The following is a 15,470-nucleotide window of genomic DNA, read 5'->3' on the forward strand; positions in this document are numbered from 1 at the left end:
CTGCAGAAGCTCATTCATGATAGTATTAAGAAAACACAGCCCCATTTAAAAGCTCGTGCACGAATTTAAACCTGGACTTAAGCAACTCGGGTTTGTTTTTTCCTCAAAGTCAGCTATTTAAATGGATTAATTATATAGCACATAACATCTGTCCCTCCACACACCCTCAAATTCTGCCCTGCTGTACAAGCCCACACTATTTCTGTCCTTGCAGACCTTCCCACAACTGCACACTCTTGCTCCTCTTTTAAGTTGTGGGAGTTCTCTGCAGTCAAAAAATCACTTCAATGTCCAAGAAATAGGAAGCAAGTCTTACAATCTTCTTTGGGCAATGAGTAATTGTTTGGTGCAGAGCTAATCAGGTATTAACGTAAGAATGTGTTCTGAGACGGAAGAAAGCAAATCTTTGCAGTGAGTAGTACAGTTCAGCCCCACTAACCCTGGAGTACTGGTATACATCCAGAAATCCTCCCCTTCACCTTAATACTCTGCCAGCATAACTCAGAGACCAGTGACATCCAAAATCAAAATTATGACAATACCAGGTAGTAGGACTGAAGTCCCAGAATGTATGAATTCTCACAATTCACAGCAAAGCACTTCTCAGTTTCCTTAACAATTGGGAGGTCTTTTATTCTATATGTATTTTTAATACTCTTACTCATAGAAAAGAGGCCCCTGTTTTGCAAGTAAAAAAGCAAGAGGCCAACTCTATTTGGGAAAGGGGCATAAAACTGTAAAAGACAGAGATCACTGTTAGAAGAGGGAAGACAAGGTGGGAGGCAGAAATGTTTGATCAGCCTGTACTGAAGACTCCTCAGTTATTAATAGAGGAGCAAGAAACAGAGGGAGAAAAGGAAGAGGCTGTAAAAATTTCTTGTGTACCCTCCAGCAAGAAAATGTCCATGTGTCCTATAAGACAGGCACACAGCCACTGCAAAAATCTCCTTTTGTTGTGTGTTTTGTAACTCATATAAATCATATTTCAAGTCCATATGAACAAATTTGAAACCACCCAAGTACTGCTGCTATTTATACAAAAATAGGTCAATTCTTTCAGCTTATCAGTCTTCCCAGACACTACTCATAATATAACTCACAATGCCTTTAATGCTTATGAGTGATAATTGAAAAATTATCAATTATGTTCAATTATCAGTTGTGTTCTTGCATAAAAATGATAACATAAGATACATTTTTATTCCTCCTGAAAGAAGCCAAACCAGTATTGACATGCAGATAGTCAAAGAAATACCTATTAATACCCTTGTTCACTTTGCTTCCAGAAAACTTCAGTGGGTTTCAATTAATTAACTGAAACCGCCACAATTTCATGAGCAGAGCACCACAAAGAAATGTTTTCAACTCTTGGCACACATGCTGTAAAAGTTGGCTCACAGTTCCACACATTTTAATAATATTTCTATCCCCCCCCCCCCGAATAAATGCTAGTGACCCATTTTTATGCAAAACCTGAAAAATTCTGCTATGCTTTCTTGAGGTGATGAGAGCATGACTCTTGTAACAGACACACTGGAGTATCCAACAGTCATAGCATATGTGTGTCCTGGAGTAACTCCTAAGTTACTGCTGGAAGGAATTGTTAAGGTGCGCTTTTGCTCTCTAATATCAGAAATATTTAACTGTGCATCTCAGACTGTTTTGCCCAGGTCTGGGTGTAGGCCTTTCTTCGTGAAGGAAGACAGTCCGTTTTAACTTGGAGATGGGAAATCCAGTCTTGCAGCTGCAGCAGAGGGATATTAAAAGCACAGACAATTGGAAGAAATCATATTTATTGTTATATTTCAAAACCCATTTTTACCTTTCTAAAAGCAAATCAAGCTTCTGTCCAAAAATTGCTAAGTCTCTTTACTAAAGTATCCTGATTAGGGTGAGGCCTCAGAAACTCATGCTTGTTCAGGGATCAGTAATTTTTTATAACTGTTGGCTCTACTTATTTGTGTCCAGCTGATCTCTACTTAGCGAATCAACCTTCAGCTGATACAGATTTCTTACCTCTAGGGCTTGTACCTGACATAAAGAAAGAAAACATTCCACTAGTTATGTTTTGTTTTCTTAAATAGTCAAACTTCCTTCTGATACTGGCAGAAGAACTGCAGACATCTAGAGAATGCTGGATTAGTATAATTTGACTTAATTACTTTAACAAGCTTTTTTACAGTATGTCTCTCGGGAATTTTTCAGGACTCCTGAAATTGTCTATTCTGAAAGACCTACTACAACTTCTTAAGAATGTTGTGGAGAGGTCAAGTAGTGAGGAAATGTTAAACACCCTCTCAGACAAGCCTGTCCTCACAAATAACAAAGAAGATGGAGACCGCCATTAATTAGAAACCCACCTAATCCAGATGTTGTAGCAGCTAAAATTTCATTAGGTTTTAATGTGAGTTAGCAGAATGAACTCTTCAGGGACCAACAAATGACTTGGTCACTTATAGCACTTTGTTAAGTATCTGTTCTGTGCCATTTTATCACAAATGACATGACTTAAAAGGTTTCACGTTCACACTTCTTTAGCATACCCAGGTCTGTAGAAAGAGAAGTGTATCAAGACAACAAAGGCTCTTAAAACCTGTGACTGCACTGAATTCATGTTTTTAATGGGTTATAAGGATCTGGCTGACGCACAATCTTTTATGTTGCCAAGAAACTGGATGCAGCAAATCATCTCCTTTTTATAAAAATACTGCAAAACAACAAGAACAAAAAAAGAGACAAAGGACTGTTCATTACACATCACACTGTGTAATGAACAAACACTTCACTTGGAGAAAGAGAAGAAAAACAACCCATATTGAAACGCCACTTGATAGTAAAACAAACCCAAGTGAATAGTTTCATTCCACTGAATAACCATTTATTTTATACTGTCAGATTAAATCTGAAATCCAATAATCTTTCTAAAATGCCATTCCTCAAATTGTTTTATCTCCCTTACCTTATAGAACTGATTTTGCAATCTAATTCTGAAACCAGTTTTCTTATGCAACTGTGGCACACAAACGTCATGGTCTGGTCTCATAGTAGCCTGCTACAGGACATGGCTTTGTTACAGGAGTTTTTAAGTCCAGTCAGCATGGCGGCACAAGCTGGGAAGCAGCTGGGAGGCAGAGAGGGGTTATTAACACTCATCGGCTTTTGAAGCTGGAGCTGTGTAGAAATCAAAGCAGCCTCGGCAGAGCTTTTTACAAGTCCATTTCAAAAACTTATTGCCTTATTTCACCATCTTAGTGATTAAGTTTGAATTAGGTATAGTTTATAAGGTGGAAGAGAACACTCAGACAAACAAAAAGGACTTCGTATCTTCCCCTAAAGCCCTTATTTCAGGACAAGATGTTTTGTGAGAGCAGCATGACCTCTAAAAATATTGACATCTGGTTAAAAACTCTTACAGTTTCTTATTTATGTAATGGTCCTTGAAGAATGGCGAGGTGCTACACCACAGAAACTTAATGTTACCTAAGAGCTCATCCTTATAAGGAATACAGATTTCTCCAGTTCTAACTGTGCAGTTAAAGCAGTACAGTTCTCTTAATAGCAACAGACATAAGGGCATAAAAATGCTTTAACCAGTACAACTTTTTCATACATGGAAAATAGAATAAGTAATAGTATGAGGCACATTGATTATCAGATGCAACTCAGTACACTCTACACACTTCTCTAGCTTTCTCAGTTTAAAAAAAAAATTTCAACCTTTTCATTTGTAGACCTTTACATTTCATGAGTGTTTTTCATATAATAAATTTAAGCCTACTTTGACAGGTTACTGTGACCCATGGATTGAACACAGGCTGAAACTGTCAGCTTGAAGGGAGGATGGACACCTACCCCACACCATGAGCTGTATATCGTAACTGGAATAGTTTTTATGTAGCCAAGGTCTATGTATAAAAACAAACCAAGTACAAGGCATATATCTTTATATATATCTATATACTATTGTATATAGATATATATCTTTGTATTTGTTCAGATACCCTGGTAAGGTAAGAATAATTAGAGATAGTGGGTTTCGTTTGTTGGAAGCAGTGTTTGCCAGAAGACTGATACAGACCTGGTGGGTTTCTGACCTCCAGTTGCAGGGGTCCATTACAAGCTATAAACCTTTGCTACTGTAATTTTCATTACAGATGGATTTGCTTGTAATGACTCTTGTTTCTGTCTCCTCCATCAAGTCTTTCTGGATCTGTAAGAAGATGGGAGGAAGTCCACATTCACATTCATGGTACTCCTGGGCAGGTGACTGGCAAGGTCAATTCCTACACATACGGCAACACTAGATGGAAACGTGTGCTGTGCCGGGGGAATGAGGAGCTGGAAAACACCCCACACCTTTCCAAGGGAACAGTAATGACATGCCACGAACAAACTAACTAACTCTTAGCTACCTTCCCCTCTCAGACTGCTGTCAAGGACGTTCATGCTGACAAACATGTTCTAATCTTTAGGGTGATTCCTCTGACATCACTCCTGAATACTGAGTAGGCTTGAGAGGTGAAGAGGTGCCATATCAGATCAGTATGTCACAAGGTACTGCCCTCAGAGGTACAACCTCAGAGAGTTGATAAATTCTCCCAGATCCACTAAAAGCCAGGTTGGATGGTGCTCTGAGAAACCTAGTCTAGTGGAAGGTGTCCCTGCCCAGGGCAGGGAGTTGGAACATGATGATCTTTAAGGTCCCTTTCAACCCAAGCCATTCTGTGATTCTATTATTCTATGAAATATGGCACCGACTCTATCAATTAAGAAAGGTAATTGTCATCTATAGCAGTTTGGCCTCCTTTTCTATTCCTACATATCCTTATTCTTATATTTACTCTTTGTGGTGGTGAAAATCCTGGGCTGTTTATTGTCTGCTCCAGCAGAACTAGGTGTGGAAGCATTTGGCATCTCATGCCCTGAATGTCCAAAGATTGCATACCTGCTTCTGACCAAATTCTGGATGAACAATTCTGACCTATTATTTTCTGGTTTGTTGTTGGTTTTTTTTTCCCCTTTTCTCATTTGTGATCTGTGACCATTCCACAAGTGAGGAAAGGGGCCATTAACTTCAAGAGTATTAATAATGGAGCAGGTGTCTTACAAGCTTCAGGTGGTCAGCCAGTGCTACAGACACTTGCACAAGGCTTTATGTACCTCAGAGAGGCAGGAAGATGATTGCACGAAGGAAAGATGCAGCACCACGGGTGATGGAAACTGGAAAAAACACAGTAGTATCTTTTGAATCACCAACAGCAAACAAAAAGCATTTCTTCCATTGCTTGAAGAGGGAGGAAAAATATAAAACCAAGTATCTCTGTAAAAATCAATACTAATTAAATCTTTTATTTAGCTAGAAAATAGATAATAAATGCATTGAAAATGTTTATCATTTAGGAATGTGGGTCAGACACATGGGCTAGTGGTGGACTTGGCAGTGCTGTGTTAATGATTACACTCAATGGTCTTAGAGGGCTTTTCCAATCTCAGTGATTCTGTGATTCAGTTCCCTCTAGTATAACTCTGAATATCTGCTCACCCTCTTGGAATTTCTCTGCTTTGGCAAGCTATATTTCATTATAATAATTTGCTTTCTTTATGAAATCATTATAAAAAGATTCCTTTTCTACTTCAAGATTTAGTTCCTACTTAGTCATGCAACATCACTTTGTCCCTTTTACTAAACCAATAGTAGAAAGACCTTATTATGTAGCAGACTTAAAAGAAACGTGATCTATATAAGAAGAACCCAGTTGTGATGAGATAGATGCTAGATTTCTTTTTTTTTTTTTTAATTTAAAGAAAGAGGCCTAATTAAATACTGAGCTTGATCCAAAGTAGATTTTTGAAGGCTTATCAGCAGGGGGCATTAATGCAACATTACATTTCAAATGCCAAACTACCAAACAACCATGTAATGTTTTATGGTTTTAATATATTTGGGGGTTCCTCTGTTATTTTTCACAAGAACATCTCATTTTTTAAAGTAGAGCTGGAATTTCAGGTCCTCTGGTGTTGGTAACAATTTGTTTAATAACCTACTGTGGGCTTCATCCTGACTTTTAAAAGAAGTCTTTGTCCCTGGTTTTTGTAGTTTAAAACAGGAGAGAATGATTTTAAGACCAGTAAATGTGCAGCCAGCAATTTCAAATAGGATTATCATGAGCAGGAAGAATAGATGGGTTCACCCCTCTTGGTGAGTATTTGCTCACAAACATCAGCTGCTTCTTGACAGCAGATCACAGACCCCACTTCCCTATGCTTGCACTCTGGCAGTAGCTGCTGACCTGAAGAAGAGAGGTGTTCCCAGGAGGCAATTTTAAATAGCACCATTTTCCCCTCAGAGCACGTATTTCATTCTCAGCTGACTCTGAAGCAAAAGCAACCGCACTGATGATGCAAATTATCACTTACAAAGAATGAACCCAGGAGTTCAGGTCAGTAGGATTTTATCTTGTGTTAGTTTTCCTACGCTAACAAACAACAGAGAGAATTTTTTTTCCTTTTTCCCCTAAACCTTATTGAAGACAGTTCACAAAAGTTCTCTGTCAGAAAGGCAATCCAGCAGTGAGCTGGTGACTGAAGGGGTCAGAGCTAAAAAGGAAGAGATACTCAGTACATTGGTCTTTTACTCAGGGCTGATTCTCAGTTCTGGCACCCTGTGATCTCATTTCATTCGCTAATAGCAAAAACGTTACTGAAGCTGGTCTCACTTTCCTGTATTAAAATCTGTATCATTCACAACAATCCCTAGTCTGTATATATGTGTAGTGTAAAAAGACAGAAATTTAAAATTTTGTCAGGAATTACATTCATAAATTTTCTTCCCCACAATAAAAAGCTGGAAATTCTTTGTTTTTAAACTAAAGTTGGAGATTGTCACAGCACCACCTGATTGCAGGAGTAGAATTCTTAAGGAAAACTAAGGAAAGTTTTAAATATACAGTAACACTGGGACTTTGGATGACACCCACTTGAAAGATGATGATCAGCAAGCTGTTTCTCTGCTACAGTAGCAAACTACTGTCTAAAATAACTTGGGTCTTGCTTTCAGAGCCAGAATCCCTAACTTCCGTCCTGTATCTGGAACATCATGGTATGTCCCATACTTTTTCCGTCTCTCATATACACATCCTGTATTTTATGTAATGTATCTTTCTCAAGTACATGCAGATTAATGCCTTTGTTATGGCAAAAAATAGTTATGCAACAATAAAATGAAATGTGTTCCTCAAACAGCTGTAGAAACGAAGGCATTTTGAACTTCATAGGAAATTGTTGGCTAATCTGTGTGTGAAAATCAAGACTCTTCTCTTAACAAAATCTGAGAACTATAATTTTCCTTTAAGACCCCAAAAACATGTGGTCTGAAAGCCTTCCTGATAAACGTCAGAATCAGATTTACAAAAGGGGGAGAAGAGAATTAAACTTCCATCTGTCAAGAGGGAGAATGTATCACATTTTTTAAATTTTATTTTTGTACCTCAAGAATGTTATCACTATTATCAAGTGTTATTAAAACCTTCAAGCCCCAAGCATAGCCTATTTGTTTTCCTTTGAGCAGGTTCCATGAGGCTTTTCAGCAGGTGGCATGCTCTGCTCAGTTCCAAATGGTACACAGCCAGGAAACTGCTGCTTCCAGCACATAACACCTTAAAATGATCAACAAATTATGGCATAGAGTAAGTCATTTTCTTAACAAAAAAGTCTGCATTAGAATGGAATCTGTTCAGAATGATTCTTTTCCTTAGCAACAGTAGAGGAGAATAGAAATATTTTGACTATTCTGATATTAAACTAAAAGAAACCAAGGGCATCTTTTTTTTCTCTTTTTTTTTTTTTCCCCAGCCCCAGAAATACCTGAATGCATGAAACTTGCTGCAATACTTAAATACTGCAGTATAGCAAAATAGTAAAAGACTTGTAAAACTAGGAGCAACTCCAAAGAGTTTAAAGAGAACTTGAAGTTGAATTTGTCCTTCTAACTTGAAACAAGATGTGTTCTTCTGTGGAAGGCTGTTTTGAGTTTGATTCTTTCTGAGAGCAGTTCTTAACCTGGATTATGCTGACATGAGTCATCCAGTCCACTAGAAATAATGCAAAATCTTGTCAAAATCCATTATCTGTTTAGTTTCAGTAACTAAAATCACAAAATTGCAGCTTATTTAGCTTTGAAGTACCACAGTAAATCCATACAAATTGTGCATTTAACTGGCACACACACGCATTTTGTTTGCACAAGTCTGTGTCTTCCAGAAGTGCCCAACACAGGAACTGCTCTGGACAGTTGAAAAGCTGCCCTTAGCTAAAACAGCTTTCAAGTTGCCATACAACCCCAAGAATGTGTTTCACTGCACAAATGGCTCATAAAAGCTGTTAAATCCATCATGAACTCTAAAGGCATTTTAATCTAACAACCATTTTCACTTAGAACCTGTCAGGACAATCCATTTTCCAAATAACAAAAAGCAACAGATCCTGACGAGACAATGGATTCTGGCACAACAGACTAATACCTTCAGTATGGTTTTCATGATTGCTCTCTGGTGTCTTCACGTGGTATTTAAGCCAGGCTGTTCACAGAGAGATGCAGAGGTGTATTTTGATTTCTAATGTGTCCTTGTAGGTAGAAAAGCAAGCTTCTTTCTGAAGCTTGAATGGAGTGATAGTGGGAGAATCAAATGAAAATGAGAACTACAATAAAGCAAAATACAAAAGGAACAAATATCTGCAGAAAGTGAAAATCAAACCTAACCAAAACACAATCCTTAATTTCCATGTGCTTGTTTCCAGACTGTAAACTTAAATGTTAATGATGGATTTAGGTGACATTTCTAGCAACATATCTGAGAAAGGTACAAGGTAAAAAAGATGTCAAAAGGGGACTTCTGCCCTCCCTAACTTACAGACAAATACCAACCGATGCTACAGCAGTATAGTAGTACATACTCCTCTCACAATGAGTAGTTTATTCTTGTACCCTGTGCACATTTCCTTATCCTGAAAATCATTCCCAGACTGTTCCTTGAAAGGAGATACCATTTTGCCAGCTGGCATGGAATGGAATTGAAAAGCCATTGATTCATCCACACATTACTGTTCCAGGAAAACCAAAGAAGCTGTAAAAAACCTGTCCATGAGGTTGACAGATCTAAAATCTGCTGGGATCATATCCGGCCAAAAGAAGGGGAAGCTGTTTTCAACTTTCCAGCATCCCTGCCTTGCAAGCTCAGGGAAACATTTCTCCAGGTAGGGAAACCTTATAATAAATTCATAGAGTGTGTGTGGTTAGGAAGAGTAGCTCCTCAGAGAGTCAATGCTCTCACCTTCCTCACACTGACAGTACTTTCCAAATCTGCTCCCTTCGCAGACAGTTTTGCCCGTACTTTCATCTTTTTTGCTCTGGCCATCAATCTTCCTGTTAGGAGAGATTCTCAATCAGAAACCAATCCTGTCAGGTTCTTCAAAGATGTCACTCTGGGCAATGCAAAAGTGAGTGCAAAGGAAACCTAATTCCAAAGCAAATCAGTACATAACCTACATTTATATTTTAGTGAACTTTGTAGGTAAACTGCAAGTTGGAGAGCTATGAGGTTTTGAAGAACAGTAACTTTTTAGTTAGAAACTTCTATTCTTAGGCAGAACTATTGTTACACAGTATTTCTCAACCCAGAAAATCCCAGGGTAAACATAAAGCCTCAGGGAAGCCAAACTCCTAGACACTGTACATTCTTGGGCCCCTTTCTGCTGCCTTTGAAACACACGGTCCCATTTTCATTGACTTTGAAAGGTGTTAACAGCCAGCCTTTTCTCTGAAAGCTTCATTAATTATGGACGTTTCCTGGGCAGGTGCTTGGGGTTAGAAATGGGTAAGTAATTTCCCAGCAGTAAATGTGTGTGCACAGACAAGAGGCTGTGGTGGGACCCTTTGTCACAGCAGGGTCTCTCCCTCCACCAGCTACCCAGACATTGCCAAGAAGGAACATATTTTATGTCTCTTTTGCTGTGCTCCAACTACCGTTCTGTTAGGAGGACTCTGATACGCATTCAGATGTTTTCTGTCCTTTTAGGTAGTGCTTACTCGTGTGCCTGGCCTGTTCCTTTTCTTCATAAATGACACTCTGATAGTTTCATCAGTTACAGCAAATTACGATTTTCAATTCTTTTATTATTAGTAACTACTTCTTGTAGCAGTCTCTCTAATATTCTCCCTCTCCTTCCTACAGTGACATGCGACTCTGACATATTTTAAGCATCTGTGTAACCCCCCTCTTTTTCCCATACGCATCAAAACACTTTATCATATTTTTTAAATGACTAATGCTTCAATATCCCTATTCTGTTACCTTCTGAGGAAAAGAAGAAAAGGAAAGGCTGAGTAATTGTGTTTCAGAGCCAGCAGCTTTAGAGATGACTGCAAATATTTATTACTAAAATGTATTTTAAAATGTTGGGCTAGTGCAATGGAGCTATAACTTGATAAAAGTTTAGTTCTAAGAGGAAACTGTTTTTCTTCAGCTATGAAGAATCCTGTTGATAGTTCAAGGCCATGAAAGAAAGAAAAGACTTACAAAGAAGAGAACAGGTGAGTATTCAACTAGCAGCTACTGACATGCAACTGGGTTTTCTCAGATAAATCTGAGGCAAGACACATCTTCAGACTGAAGCAAAAGTCAGGATAAAAGCATTCATATGCAGATACTCAGATCCTGACCTTAGCCTAAGGAATAACTGTAGACAAGTCACCCTGTGCCTTTGTTTCCTCATCTGTAAAACTAAAATACAGCTCCCCTTATAACTCATGTGCTACAGCAGCTATCTCAGCATTAAGGAGACATGGCAAGCAAGGAAACAGGAGCCACTGTTAAATGGAGCCACTACTTACAAAAAGCTCTGAAGAAGGTGCTACGCTGTCACCAAATTGGTGGTGTCAGATGCACCTCTGGAGATTACCTGGTCCAGCCCCTGGCTCAAAGCAAGGTCAGCTGGAGCAGGCTGTCCAAGTCCATGTCCAGCTAGGCTTTTAATATCTTCAAGGACAAAGACTCCACAACCTCTGGTGTTTCATCACTCTTAAAGGAAGACAGCTTTTTATTCTGTTAAATGCTTTTTCCTGTTGAAGTTTGTCCCTGCTGCCTCTCATCTTTTCCCTGGGTACCACAGGAAGAAGGTACCCCAGTATCTTGTGCTGGGAGAGCCCAGCACAGCTCTCCAGATGTCTCTCACCAGCACTGAGTAGAGGAGATGATGATCTCTGACCTGCAGGTGCTGCAACCCCCCCCTTGCTGTTGTCCCAACTTGCCCTTCCTGAAAATGCCTGTCTATCCATGGCAGCACTGCAGTCCTGTGAGCTATTTTACCACATCACTGGGACACTAGGGAAATCATAGCCCTTCAAAGGCATTCAGACCTCTCAATTCCTCTCATTTCCTTTCTATAGTATGCACATTAGGGTGCAAGCACTTGCGAGAGTGTGACCGTGCTCTCATCTCTGGGTATTGTTAAAGCCAGAGTGCGCAACCCTGGCCCTGAGTGATGCCCAAACTAAGCAGCCGTGAAAGCTGGTCTCAAGAAGAAATGCTGAACCCAATAAATACACTGCCAATTTCTGGACAAAGAACACCTGCCGTTAAACTAGACAAAGAAAACCTGTTAATGGTACAACCTGCACTGCCTGCCAAGAAACCAGTTAAAAAGATAAGTTGCCTTTGTTAACCCTTTGTGCTGGTAACAGGCTGGGACAGGCGGACCTGCCAAGAGGCAGGGATTTCTCCTGCTGCTTAAGAAAACTGGCCTTTTCTGCAGAAGTGAGAAAGTGATTAGTGTCAGAGGTTCAGGAATTGGTCAGTACTTGGTAGCTAACAGTTTTTACTTGCTGACTAAGGCTTATAGACCTGAGTGTGTCACAGAAGCCAAATCCTGCTGCTTACACCAGCTGGGCAAACAACTGTTGAGCCACGGGATCCATCCAGTTCCCTTCAGGCCTTCCTCCCCCTCACTGGTGGTATCAAGGAAAGCAATGATGGAGGTCTTCATTCCCCACAAGTAGGAAGTTTCCCAACACTGCCATTCACCATTGTCTCTTGCCAAATGTTTCAGGTTCAGCTGGCTTAAGTACTTCACTGTACAGAGCTCTCATCCAGGGAGCTGCCTCAGCTCTGAAACTATTTCATACTGCAGATCGGCATGTGGAGCAGGGCCTTCCCCTCAGGGCCACAAGCTATCAGCTTCTACCCTTCACCATCACTAGAGTTTCTACTTTCTAACCTGGTAGGTAGACACACTGCCTGTCCCCCTGCTGCAGTTGAAGGTTCAGGGTTTGGAAGCTGCAGGGTCTCAGACTCTTTCTTGTCATCTCTGATGCTGTGCAGTCTCCTGACCTGCTCCCACAGATCATGCACTTGGTGACACAGATCCCCAATGAGAACAAAAGGCCATCCCTCCATTGCTCTAGCCACAGTAAGGAGCGTTAGGTGTCTCTGCAGCACAAAACCTGTAAAGCCACAACCACCTTCAGTAGGTCCATGTGCCAGTCAAGGCTTCCATTGTTACCGGAAAAACTGTTCCAGTGGTTGACAGGGATCAGACTCTGTGACACATCAGTGTTGTGTGTAAGGACACATGTGCTTATGTGAGCAGTTAGAAGTTCCTTTCCAATCCAACTGCTGCATAAACAGCCACTTTTCCCAGAGCTGTGCTCTGGGAAAGGACTAACAGAGATGCCGGAAGAGTGTTTATTATAGAATCATGGAAAGGTTAGGGTTGGAAGGATTCTTAAAGACCCTTTGGATGTCCCTGCCCATGGCAGAGAATAGAACAGCTTATTCCTTTCACCTTCCGTTAGACCAGGTTGCTCAAAGTCCCATCCAACCTGGCCTTGAACACTTCCAGAGATGGGACATCCACAGCTTCTCTGGGCAACCTGTACCAGTGTCCCAATTGACACTCTTTGTTCAAGACTTAAGATCTGCAAGCTCAGAGCCCCCTTTGATCAGAAGCAGAGGGAAGAGCTGGCTAGAAGCTGCTGCTAGCAGCCATGGGCTCATCTAGCTGTCCTCACTGGCACCCCAGTGTTCCTCCAATGACTTCCAGGACTCTCCTGACCATCTCAGAAGAAGTCCCAGAAAATCAAGGAAGTATCAAAGCAGAGCAGAGAAACTGTGCCATCAGCTGTGTCTGACAAACAGGGAAAGCCTGCAGTCTTCTCAAGTGCAGGAGCTTTCACATACTGGTTGACATAAACAAAAATAGAGGGAATAGGTAAACTGCAAAACTCCCTGACACAGGAATTATGGGTGCCAGCAAATTACCATTGCTCAAAAAGCAACCATAAAAAAAACCTAAAAGAAAAATCTCTAACAAACTAGTAAAAAGAGTGACACTCTCCAACCAGGGGATGTATTAACACCACATCAGAGACAGTCAGCATACAGCAGTCCCATTTTATACCCTTCTCTAGCTATCTCCTATTGCTTGATGTTCAGAGCTCTGCTGCCAAGACAGGCTTTTGGTCTGGCTCACAACTGCCTTATGTTATGCTGGTGAAAGATGTCATCCTCCTGGGTGTAAGGCTTGCTTGGGTTGTGGACAATGCAGCTCTTTTCTCTTTGCTAAATCTGCTCAGTATTCTCTTAACAGCTGTGAAGCACCTCGATGTCGTTAGACAGAAAGATCTCCAGTGGCACTACACAGACAAATCACAGTGTAATCAGCATTAAGAGAAGTGCTATGAGGCAATGGTCAACACAAGCATGGGAACAGCCTTGCTGGCCATTCGATTTTCATATAAGGACAGCAGACAAGTGAAAAATAGCCCAGGGAAAGCAGTGCAGGACACCTGTGATGCAGGCCTGGCAGGTACTACATCCCCTCCATGTACCTACAAAGACACAAGGGCTCCCTGTTGTCCTGCCTTTCCCTTACAGTGCCTGCATGTAGAAACACAGCACTTGATTTTGCACTACTGTGTCATCACCAAGTTCCTCAGTATCGAGGCAGTGCAGAACTCATCATTCCAAAACCATGTGGAGAAGATGGAAAATCAAATTTATCCCCACACTAACAACACTGACCTTATCACATTTTTAAATGTTTGTTCTGTTGCCTATTTCTTCCAGGTATAAAGGCTTTCCATCTGAGTTGACAGCCTTGGAGCTTATTGGAGCTCTGAATCTTTGTCATTCATAGAACAGCATTCATTAAGGTTCATAAAGTTCGCCTGTACTTCAAGACTGATGTTATTTAATACAGCAGTGCAGGTCTGCAGTCTTTAGACATTGATAAATGGAACACTTACTGCAAAAAGAAACTATCTGTTGATATCAAGATTGCAGGACTCTCAGACTGATCGAAAAATCAAATAGAGACTATGTTTTAAATTAAACTGAAAACGATCAAAGACATTTTACTTCACAGTCTTATTAATATGTATAATGCATTATGAAATCCATTTTATTTCCCTCCAACATTTTCTCAACTGAACAGGAAGCTTGTAAAAAAACAATTACCACTTTGAGTCTCCTCTGCTGCATGCAAGTCATCTGTCTGAGCCAACATAACTCTTTTTCACTGGCAAGCAGTCATATTAAAAAATTAATGCTGACCAATTTGTTCTTCAGAACCTGTAATCATTTTGCTACATAATTTTGAATGCAAGGTAAGGGAGAAGAGAAAACCTGGGGTCTGAAAACATTCATAAAACCCCCTAGGTTCTGGTGGTCACTTTTGTCCCTTTCACTTAAAAGATACCATTCTCTTTTCAATGTTAGCCCCGTCAAAACAAGCAGAAATACTCAAGGCTAATTGTTATGGCTATTTGTCATGACAAGGTTTGGATATAATGAAAGAACAATCATGTCTGAACCTGGATTTAACTTTACTGATGTTTCTCAGGACTCTAGTTTAACAAGTCTCCACACACACAAAGGGCAGTTTCATCTCCTTTAGAGTCTTAATAAACAAGGCACAGCAGCAAGAGGCATGAAGATGCATATGTGGCTTCTGTAAGAAGTGAAACAGTGGACAGTATGGAAATGGGTCTAATGAAAATTACTTTAGGATATAGATATGAGGGGAACGCAGCACAGCAATACAGACCTTTAGTTTACAAAAGAGATTGAGGTGGCAAGGCTTGAACAGGAAGCTTTGCCTAAGTTGAGTTCTACAAGATGGAACGTGGACAAGGAAATCTACATGCTAACTGTTGGTAATCAACACACATTTTCACACTGGGCATACAAATACATCGGTGAAGTTACTGCAAGAAAAGTGGCTAGGCAGACAAGACTGTCTTAAGGTTCCAACTGCACACAGCTCTAAATGTCAGGAGGATTTTTTTACATGATTCATTCCTTTATTGCCCTCTGCTACCCATGCAGTTTTTTGTTGCATCCTTCTTTCTCTATTTGCTGCCATCAGGCCTAGATTCTTTCTCCTTCACATCAAGTTAAACCACTTTACTAGGAAGA

At 40.3% G+C, this 15,470-nt stretch overlaps 1 protein-coding gene across 4 annotated transcripts in view; it reads right to left on the reverse strand.

Annotated features, from left to right (window-relative positions):
• PLPPR1 (phospholipid phosphatase related 1) overlaps positions 1-15,470 on the reverse strand; it is a 121,702-nt gene that overhangs the window by 34,341 nt on the left and 71,891 nt on the right. The gene's annotated exons all lie outside the window — the stretch shown is intronic.

This window comes from Corapipo altera, unplaced genomic scaffold (assembly GCF_003945725.1).
Source record: "Corapipo altera isolate COAL_440 unplaced genomic scaffold, ASM394572v1 61153, whole genome shotgun sequence".
Lineage (NCBI taxonomy): Eukaryota > Metazoa > Chordata > Aves > Passeriformes > Pipridae > Corapipo > Corapipo altera.